Consider the following 11,662-nt stretch of genomic DNA (forward strand, 5'->3'; position numbering starts at 1 on the left):
TATATTTGTTTTGTTGAAAATCATTTCACAAAGTTGAGACATTTATTTTTGTTTTTCAATCTCAAGCAGTGCCTGGTTTTTATCATTATTTTTACTTGTAGTAGGCCTGAGAACATATTATGGGCCATTTGGTTCGTTTCCACAGCTCCTGGGAGCTTCCCTGAGAGTTGCCTCGTTCATGTTTGGTGCATGTCCTGAGGCCTGGAGAATAGGAGCAAGTAGTTAGCCTGGAGAATAGGAGCAAGTGGTACTGCTGGTGAGGCAAGAACATCAATTTTCTCAGGCACAAAAAATTCACAGGCATAATGTCGAGGAAGCCAACCAAATTACAGTAGCTCTCAACCCACAGAATCAAACCATGGACAAAGTCCTCAACATGCATAGTTTTTTAGTCATCAGCAGTACTACCATATGATAATTCTCGTCTTTCAAACTAGACATCATCACGATTCAACATTCTAAACTAAGGAACCACGTCTTCATGCCACCACCAGCTCCATTCTAAACTAAGGAATTAACTAACCATCGCCTGCCACTCGACATCACACAGCACCACCAGCTCCATTGTTCCTTTGTGCATCCTCAGTTCCTCCTACAAGACCAAATGGCAGGCATGAGAGAAAAGATAAATGGAGCCAGTCAAATCTGCCATAAAAATAATTATGCTTTGCCAAACCTATGCCTAACAAGAGGTTCCTTTTTGTGCACAGGTTGACAACTAACTACATGCTCAAATATAGTATATATGCAAGAACAAGAGCTGTTACATAAGATTTGACAAACTAGCAGCAGCAGCAACAAGCTAGGTCGACGCACCTTCAATAACCATCGAGTACAAGATCATCCTTGTCAATGACAAGGCGAGACCAAGCAACAACTATCTTCAATGTGGAGCCGTCAACTGAGCACTCACGACTATCTATCTGACTCTGCTGGATAGGAAATTCAGCGTGATATTTTCGAACAATATTGAGTCCGGACTCTGAGTATGCTTCTGTGACGACTCGGAGTGTGCCCTGCAATCCCACTGACACGACATTTCTTGACAAAGAAAGATACCCATCTGATCCCGCACGCATCCTTTTAGCATGGCGGTCAAGCAAAACGACTTCTGCCTCGCATCCCTCCGTTGCATCAGCAGGAGAAAAGAAGCAAGAAACTTTACATCCATACTTAAAAGGCCACTCCCCTTTAGTCACACAAACACCTACAATTGTGGCCTGGATTGCTGGAGCAACTCGCCCGAGGCTTATCTCTGCTGTACAACAGCGGTTATAGATCTGCATGGTATCATATGGCATGATGGAGCGATAACTTTGGTTGGAAGTGAACGATGCTGTATCTTTGAAATTTGCTCCATACTTCAATTTCAGTTCAATTTGAAACATCACAGGTTCTTCAGCTACAATTGCACGAGACGGGCCAATCAAGTGCAAAAAAGGGTCCTGCAAGCGCCGTGTTCATCAACATCAGTCACACACATGATGCAAAATAACAATTCAGTTCAACTAGTTTAACTAGACATAGACTAACAGATATTACATGGCCAAAATCTGGAAAAAAAATACTCCGTTCGCAAACAGATCCTAATAATCTGTACCACTATAATACACAGGTTTTGAATTTGGATTTAGAACCGACACCTTCTGCTTTTACACCCAAAGAAACAGCAGGTCAATATCCATAGTCGATTTTACAACCTTTGCATATCTCTACCCTCCTTCAATCACACAGCCACCCAATCAGGCGGCCAATGTCAGCCATATTCGCTCGGCCTTTGCCCATGTGCCGCATTATTTGTGTGATATACAGAAATAAACATAACAGTGGCATGTGCCCTGCTATCATCCAGAAACAGCCTCGGCAAGTGCGAGACTACTTTAATTGCTTTTCTTGCTGATTTGCTCTATGCTCACTAAATATGGCAGAAAAATTTCAACGGTGCAGGTCAGTACATACTCCCTGGCCTGCATGACTTGCCTAAAGCTGATACCGACTAGTTTGAACCTTAAACGAATCTGATTACACAAAACAATTCCAAGGTATGTAGGTAACCAAACAACTAAGTTTAAACTACAAACATAACGCAACAATTATAACTTAATCCTTTGTCACACAACAAATGCTCTACACATAATCCTTTATAACAATTAGACGAGAAGATAGACATTATACAAACCTCTTGGTTAATTCTTTGGCAGTCTGCACTTGACCGGCAGAAGAGAATGTTGCGGTTGTGGTCAAAATCATCCCGTGCAGCGACCACACCATAGACATCAATGGGCCAACTCAGATTAGGATTCAGATTAATGAGCTTGATTGAGTAGATCTCCAAGGCAGGACCAGCCACGGACGATGATGGGAAGCTTCCAGGCGTGGAAGCCGTAAACTGCATAGGACTCAATGTTGCTGCAGCACAAAATTAAGAGATTGCGGACGGTTAGAGATCGAGCTATTAATAAAATTAGCAGATTAAAATCTATGCATATATAAGAAGAGTTCTACTTTGCTTTGCAGTGACATATACAAAAAGGAAAAGTGCATTGAATTGACTGAGGCCCAATTAAAGAGAGGAAAAGATAGCTAGATGACAGTATTTATTTTTGCTTACTTATGTCGTCAAAGCAACCATGTCTTCCTGTCGAGCTTCCCCATGTAGCCTCCCAGCCGGCACAGTCCAAACGATCTTCACCATCTTGCTTGTCAGCAGCAACAGATTTGTGCCTCTTGATAAGCTCCGAGATGCCCACAAGTGCATTGGATATGAGACGCAGCTTATCAATCTTGTCGGAAGATATGGGGATTCTGACTTTTTGTAGAATGGATGCGAGAGAGTTGAAGCGGTAGAGCAACTGCTGCGTCTCGACCAGCAGAAAATCCATCACCTCCTCAGTGTTGGAACCTAGGTAAGGCAAATTCACCTTCTTGAGAAGATTTTCATCGAGGGGCCCTAGGTTAGACATGATCTGCTCTTGACAAGCCCTGTTTCCAGCCAATCCCCGGGACTTGACCTCTGTCCTCAGGAACGAGATCTCCCTCTTAAGCATCCCAAGGTGGCCGGAAAGAACACCAACCAGGTCATTGGCCATCTGCACCATCTCCTTGCTGCCGGCATCCCTCACCGGCTCCTTGCTGGAATCCCTCTCGTCCATCTCATGGCCGGAACCGGAGCCGGAGCCAGAGCCAGAGTCAGAATCAGAATCAGAATCCATCTCCATCCCGGACTGCCTCATCACCGTCAAGAGTGCTTGCTCCTTGGTCCAGAGTATCTGCTGCTGATTCAAGAGCATCCTCTGCATCGCCGGGTCCTTGTCGGACTCGCTCCTCATCTTCTTCTTGAGTTGGTACAGAACCTTCCTGAGTCTCTCCTGCTCCTTCCTGAGTTGGCCCTCCATCAGGGACTGGTGCTGCGCCGAATCCTTGTCCATCTCCTCCTCGCCGGAATCCACCACCGTCTCCTGCTTCTTCTTCTCCTTCTCCTTCTCCTTAATAATCATCAACTCCTTGTCCAGCTCCTCGGCTTCCCTGAAAATCCCCATTACACTGGTGCGGCCGAGCGAGAGGCACGCTTTTTCCTTCACAAGCAACGACCAGCCTACAGCAACCTCCACCGTGGAGTCGCCAACTTGACACTCAATCCTTCTTGTTTGGCACTGCTGAACAGGGAAGTTGATGTGACCTTCTCGAGCAATACAGCGACGAGATTTTCCATATGCTTCTATGGACACTATCAGCGTCCCATATGATTCAACTGAAACGACTCTCCTTGAGAGATGAAGGTACTTGTCTGGTCTTCTGTGCATTCCTTTACCACGGTGATCAAGAAGCACAACTCGCCTGTCGCCGCAGCAGGAGACCAAGAACACACAACTCGGCATCCATGCTTAAAAGGCCAACGCCCTTTGGTAACATGTACGCCCACGATAGTAGCCTGGAGTGATTTATCAATTTGGTCAAGGGTTACCTCAACTCTACAGCTCTTGTTGGAGAACGACAAGGTACATCCATCATCACCATCAGTTACGCTGGCCAAGCAAGAGAAAAAACCATCTGTACCGCCATAACAACCTCTACAGCTCATCAAGGTTTGAGACTCTGCTCCATTGGCTACTTGGAGATCAACTTCAAACTCAACATGGTCCGAGGCAACAATAGCACGAGACGGACCAGTCAAGCATAAGCAATCATCCTGCAAGCATCATATCATTATTATAAACACCTAATCATAATGTGCTACATAGTCAGGAGGAAGAAACAAAGGAAAATAGAACAGAAAACTGAATACTCTACATACTTCTCCATTGAGTTCTTGATAGTCAAACCTTGACCGAGAGAATAGAATGTTGCGGTTGCGGTCCACAGTGTCTCGAGCAGCAACCTTGCCATACACTCTGAGTGGCCAGTTCAAGCCTTTTATACTCTTTATCTTGATTGAATAGATTTGCAAGGTACTGCCGGTGATGGCAGCAGGGGAAGGGTTGCTACCAGGTGTGTAGTGTGTAAACTGCATACTGCTCAATATGGCTGCAGCACCAAAGATAAGTGTCAAATGTCAGAATTCTAATATGAATAAGCAAATAAAGTAAGCAAAGTACAAACCCCCTATGTTGCTGAAACTACTGCCCAGATTTTTACCACTAAAGGTGTTTGCCAACGGATGTTTTAGATTGATGTTCCAGCGGATCCAATGAAGGAGCTAATCAGACTAATATCCATAGATTAAAATCGCGGGAGAAACGATTTCGCGGCGGCCTCTCCCAGCAGCTATAGCGGCAGCCATAGCGGGCAATCGCGGCAAATAGCGGAAAATTTTCTGGTGGGACAGATGATTTCTGAAGGGTTTTGCTGATTTTTGCGCCATTTAGAGGGATATGTGGAGGTTTTCGCGGCAGCAGCCATAGCATAGCGGCGAGGCTCCCGGGCAGCTATCGCGGCTATTTCGCGGGTTATTTTAATCTATGCTAATATCTGAGCGAAAATTTGACGAGGCGCTTACGATAGCTCTTCAAACAAGTCATGTCTTCATGGTGTTTTGGTTGTGCTCTCACCTCTCATGTATTAGACACATTAAAAAATTGAAGTGTAGTTTTGTTTGCTAATTCCCTGTTCTCTTCTTGCCACTTGAGCAAATCAAGATATGTCTACAAAAAGACAAACTTGCATCACCTAGTTAGTCCATTCCGTTATATATACAGTTTTGAATTATTACGACTAGGGTGACTGTTACGCAAACAAATAACGAACTCCTTTATTTATTTACGTGTTATATACATTATTTCTATATTATAGGACATATTATACAAAATCTGCATCTCATAGTTACTCCACACAAGTAACACACAAAAAACTATAGGATATGTACAGTTACACACATCCCCCCTACTGTTACGCGTGTTTGCCTCATAGTTAGAGATTAATATGCATGCTAAACTTTGTTAGTAGTGTACTAATTGTTTGAATTATTATTCAAAACAAGATAACTATACACATAGTGTACAGGTTAAGAATGAAAAAAATAAAGCAGTTTAGGTTAATTGCCAGTTGTGGAATTCTGTTACTCCTACCTATTTAGGTTGATTGCCAGTTATGGAACGGCCACTTTCATAGGATCATGTAACTAAGCAGTTATACACATGGATGCTCATAGTTTAGCAGAGTATGGGAAGTGACAAACTTCGACACAGCGACGTTTACAAAATTTACTTGGTGTTATTGGAGCGTCAGGTTGTTACCCTATGTATGTCATGTTCCATATAACAAGAAGAAAACACATTTTTTGTTTTGCATACACATAGTTGAAAACTTAAGCTTATATGATGCTAGACAAAAGCACGGGCGGTTGGATCGCCCTCTTAGGCTATGCTTTACATACCAAACTAGGGGTGAACAAACCCCAGCCAGAAAACTTTCCTCTGTTTCCTCACAATGCTCCTTGCTGGAGGCTTGAGCTGAGCAGACCACTATACTTTCAGGTTGATAAGCAAAATTATTTTTCATCACATTTATGTCTAACCTGTGCTTGCTATTTTTTTTTATATCCAACAGATGTTTGTTGGACTAACCGTTGAGGTTACTGACAAGTAAGCGACATCATCTAGCAGTCAAAAAGAGACGCACAATGTCTACATAACAGACAGCAGGTAAGCAATATAGGTTTTCAGCTCTAAACTAAACAAAAATATTACTGCATTTTAGATGGAATTATAACATGTTTACCTATTATGTGCAGTCGTGTTGCTGTGGTCATGCTCTGGGGAGCACATGCCTTTGCTGTCCAAGCTACTGGATTACGGGATGCCTCTTAAGAGAGCCAATGGTACCGCTCTTTGTTGGCTTTACTGTAGGTTATTTCTTAGGAGGGTCATTTTTGCTCTACTAAGGATGGAGTTATTACTTCTTTGTTGATTATCAGTGTGAGCTGTGTTAATCTGTGTTACACCACTGGCTTGCTTGCTTGCATTTAAATCGTCGTCAGCTACTAAATGGAACATTAATATTCCTACTCCAAAAATTGCCACAGTGCTTGAAAGGATAGTTTCATCTTCTACAATTAGAACTTGTTAATTTAGCAGGCTGTTGACTGATTCACAAGTATAATATGTAGGAGTTTACTACTATATATTAATGCTGCATACAGTGTTTCTAATTAATTCGCGATAAAAAAATTCTGCTTTATCCGTAAAGGGAGAACGCTGTAAGTTCAAGATTCGAATTACTGAGGTGATTTTCGCGTACGACTTGTGGCACAGAAGTTGCAAGGATTGCTGGAAAAAGGTTCAAGCAGAGGGGGACACTTATAAGTGTCCATGCTGTCCTGTTAATAAACCAGTCCCAAGGTATCGCAGTATTACAATTGATAACATTTTTTTCAGTCAATTATTCAACATTACACAACTCACCTGACAGTTTTATCCTGGCAGGCACAAAATATCTTTAAATGCGACAAGACAGCGAGCCTAAAGATCCAATGGGTTCAGCATTTGCACAATTTAAATTTATCATGGCAGGCACAAAATATCTGTAAATGCGACAAGACGGCGACCCTAAAGATCCAATGGATTCAACATTTGTGCAACTAACATTTGAGGATCACAGCGAGAGAATATCACAGAAAAGGAAGCATTGTGGTGCATGAAAATATTACGAAAACTAGTAGATACGAGCAGAAAGTTAGTTACTTAATTGTATCCATAAATTCACCGCACCGTCCAATCCTGCTGCCCCACACATTTTCCCAGGATTTTCGATGCTTGGCTAAAAATTGTTGATCGATGTCCATCCTTTTCTTGAGATACTCCTTTGAGGATACATCCTTCTCCTTGTCCTCCTCTTCCTTGGTCTTCTTCACATGAACATCCTCACATTTGTTCTCCTCATGCTCCTCCATATCTAACCGGGCCAAGGTGTTGTTGTAATTATCAGGAAATCGACAATATTTTCTGAAAAGACTCGACAAATCGGTCTGCCCCGGCTGCTCCTCTGGCTCTGGCTCTGGCTCCGGCTTCATGCTGAATCCCTTGATGTGCATATTCAGTTTGGTTGCTGCATTGCACAATTCGGTGGCCTTGTAGGAGCAGACGGAGTCATCGGATTTATTGAGAAAATATAATGTGGAAAGCATCCGATGACCCAGGTCCTCCATACCTTGGAGGATCAGGTTGAAGTAGTCTGCAAGTGGATTCTCATTGTTGTCCCTAGAAAAAGTAGCAGACTCCGTTGTGGCGATCGTCCAGGTTGTTTGAGAATCAATCTCTTTCCAGAGAGAAAAGGTAGGAGTAAGTGAGCCAAAGCAGGTCTTTGCGCTCCCTCTCCACGGATATGATCTCCTCCATCAGGGACTGGTGCTGCGCCGAATCCCCGTCCATCTCCTCCTCGCCGGAATCCACCACCGTCTCCTGCTTCTTCGAGAGTTGCTTCTCCTTCTCCTTCTCCTTAATAATCATCAACTCCTTCTCCGGCTCCTTGGCTTCCCTCAACATCCCCATATACCTCTCCAGGTACCTACGATTCTTACTGAGTTTTCTGTGCTGCTTCTTCAGATCCCGCACCGTCTCCTGCTCCTTGCCGGAAGCCTGCTCCGTCCACTTCCCTAACTCGATTTCCATCTTCCCGAGTTTCCTCCCCAGATCCAACAGCAAATCCTGCCCCTTGCCGGATTCCCCCTCCGTCTCCATACCGGACTCGCTTTCCATCTTCTTTCCTCCTTCCCCTCCGCCTCTTTGAACTCGATTTCTGGCTTTGGTGTCCTACTAGGGTTTCAACCAGACAGACGCCCGGGGGCAGTGCTAGTTTCATATACATATCCCGTCTCACGCTCGGCCCAGCCCGGCACCGGCCCACTGGATCGCTTTTTCTTTATACTAAAACGGAGAACGACTCTTAATCGGACGAGAAATATGTTAGTTTTCCTATATATACTTATTATTATTATATATTCCGTTTTTTCACCCCTCAAGTTTTTTTTAACAATAATACGACTTTTTTTTGCAGGGACAATAATACGACTTTATTTCTCAAATAATAGATAGGTCATTTACAAGCATATGAGAAATAGAGTCAGGAGCTCAAGGTTTTCGTGTCACAGCCCTAGAATAAAATAGTGTACATAGTTTTTTTTCAGACAATAGTGTAAATTGTTGCATTTGAACAATATATACATGCATCATTTTGTTTTTTCGGCGGATCGATGCATCATGTTTTAATTCAGTTAAATTTGAGTTGGTGAAATTCAAAGCCTCAAAATATAAATAAAGGGCTAAAACTCTAAAAAAATGTACTCAATGAACCCAAATTGCCCTTCATTACTATTTGAGAATTGTTTCAAGGGTTATTAGTCAAACCAAGATTTTTGAACATTTAAAAGGGTATTAAATTTAAATAAATATTGTATTTGAATTATGTTTATATTCATAATAATATAATAGAATATAAAATTAAAATCCCTGAAATATATTATGCAGCGTTGGAAGGGTCCAGTAAAGTCATATAAAATTATTCAAAGCAATTTGAAACTAGCTTGAATCAGTTTTGATTTTTAAATAGTGTCAAATATTTAAAACATGAACTAAAGAATAAAGAAAAGAAAATGAGACTAGATAGTCTCTACCTATTAGCTTGCTTATCTTACATAATGTTTGTTTGCTGTTGGGAACCGATCGAGCAATCATACATAATGTTTTAATAGCTAGCTTGATTGCTTGCTCCTACATTGGAAGGAAGCTTGCCATCACGATAGCGTGCACGTGTAAGTCTTATGGTGCTCTTGATTTTACTTCCACATTATTCCCGCCCGATTGCAAAGATATCCAAATTCTTCTTCTAAACGATTTTACCCAAATGATTAGCAAGATTTAGCCCAAGACAATCAAGTGGAAGAATTCCACAAACACACAGTCATCATTTTTCACAACTGAATTCCTCTGCAAAGGAATCACTAGGAGAACAATGCTCTCCATGCATATTTAAGCCAAGAATTTCTCAGCATCTCGATCAATCACAAGTATCATTTCGCAGCACCCAAATTGTCAACAGGCTCCCCAAGAACGTTGAAAATTCGTCCGAGAGTAGCTTCTCTCTATCTCTTTGCCTTTGTAAACAAACAAACAGACTGGTTGATTTTACAATTTCGACAAGTCAAGTGCAGATAATAAACTTCCAAATTTACATTATCCTGTTTTGAAACACAGCTGCAACAAGCATGTTTTTTCCTGAATTCCAAAATGCACCTCTCCTATGCTGCGTGCCAGCACTTGTGTGGATACAAAAACAACATAAGACCGAGACCACTAGCACTCGCCACAATATCACATTAATTCTACAGCAACCCAAACGACAAGCTCAGATATACTACAGACTTTATACTGCAATAATACAAGACACCAACCAAGCTTGGTTGCAGGGTTGCTTGAGAGAGACCATCTTCATCCTACACCTCCCACGGATTGATAAACCTTAGGTCATCCACTTGAGGGAAAATTTCTACTGTCCTACAAAACTCTGCGCTTGGAGGCCCAACACGAGTCTACAAGAATAAAGTTGCGTAGTAGACATCAAGCTCTTTTCTGGCGCCGTTGCCGGGGAGGTGAGTGCATGAAGGTATATCTTTAGATCTTGCAATTGAATCTTTTATTTTCTTGTTTTATCACTAAGTTTGGTTTATAAAGGAAGACTACATAAAAAATGGAATTGAGGTTGCATCATGTTATTGATCATCTTTATAACATCTTTCTTGGAAATGATGGATCGAAAAATTATGCTCAATAGTTAGAAGAAGAAGTAAATAAAATGTTTGGCACAAAATATTTGAATGATGAGCATGATTGCAATGTTGCTAGTATGAATTCTTTGAATATCCATGATGCTAGTGATATGCAAAGCCATAAGCTTGGGGATGCTATGTTTGATGAAGATGATATTTTTACTCCCCCATGTTTTGATGAGAAAAATTATTATAATGATTGCATGCCTCTTATTATGATGATTATAATGATGAAAGTGGATTTGGAGAGGTCATTGATACGTCTCCGTCGTATCTACTTTTCCAAACACTTTTGCCGTTGTTTTGGACTCTAACTTGCATGATTTGAATGGAACTAACCCGGACTGACGCTGTTTTCAGCAGACTTTCCATGGTGTTATTTATGTGCAGAAACAAAAGTTCTCGGAATGACCTGAAACTTCACGGAACGTCTATTTGGAAATAATAAAAAATCCTTGCAAAAGATGAAGACCAGGGGGCCCACACCCTAGCCACGAGGGTGGGGGACGCCCCCCCCCAGGGCGCGCCCCCTACGTCGTGGGCCCCCTGGAGCTCCTCTAACCTCAACTCCAACTCTATATATTTGCTTTCGGGGAGAGAAAAATCAGAGAGAAGGATTCATCGCGTTTTACGATACGGAGCCGCCGCCAAGCCCTAAAACCTCTCGGGAGGGCTGATCTGGAGTCCGTTCGGGGCTCCTGAGAGGGGGATTCGTCGCCGTCGTCATCATCAACCATCACCAATTTCATGATGCTCACCGCCGTGCGTGAGTAATTCCATCGTAGGCTTGCTGGACGGTGATGGGTTGGATGAGATTCATCATGTAATCGAGTTAGTTTTGTTAGGGTTTGATCCCTAGTATCCACTATGTTCTGAGGTTGATGTTGCTATGACTTTGCTATGCTTAATGCTTGTCACTAGGGCCCGAGTGCCATGATTTCAGATCTGAACCTATTATGTTTTCATGAATATATGTGAGTTCTTGATCCTATCTTGCAAGTCTATAGTCACCTACCATGTGTTATGATCCGGCAACCCTGAAGTGACAATAATCGGGACCACTCCCGGTGATGACCATAGTTTAAGGAGTTCATGTATTCACTATGTGTTAATGCTTTGGTCCGGTACTCTATTAAAAGGAGGCCTTAATATCCCTTAGTTTCTGCTAGGCCCGCTGCCACGGGAGGGTAGGACAAAAGATGTCATGCAAGTTCTTTTCCATAAGCACGTATGACTATATTCGGAATACATGCCTACATTACATTGATGAATTGGAGCTAGTTCTGTGTCACCCTATGTTATGATTGTTACATGATGAACCGCATCCGGCATAATTCTCCATCACCGATCCAATGCCTACGAGCTTTTCACATATTGTTCTTTGCTTATATACTTTTCCATTGC

At 42.3% G+C, this 11,662-nt stretch overlaps 1 pseudogene; it reads right to left on the minus strand.

Annotated features, from left to right (window-relative positions):
* Positions 1 to 311: 311 nt before the first annotated feature.
* On the minus strand, positions 312 to 8,256 carry LOC123053290 (uncharacterized; annotated as a pseudogene).
* Positions 8,257 to 11,662: the final 3,406 nt, after the last annotated feature.

This window comes from Triticum aestivum, chromosome 2D (genome assembly GCF_018294505.1).
Source record: "Triticum aestivum cultivar Chinese Spring chromosome 2D, IWGSC CS RefSeq v2.1, whole genome shotgun sequence".
Classification (NCBI taxonomy): Eukaryota; Viridiplantae; Streptophyta; class Magnoliopsida; order Poales; family Poaceae; genus Triticum; species Triticum aestivum.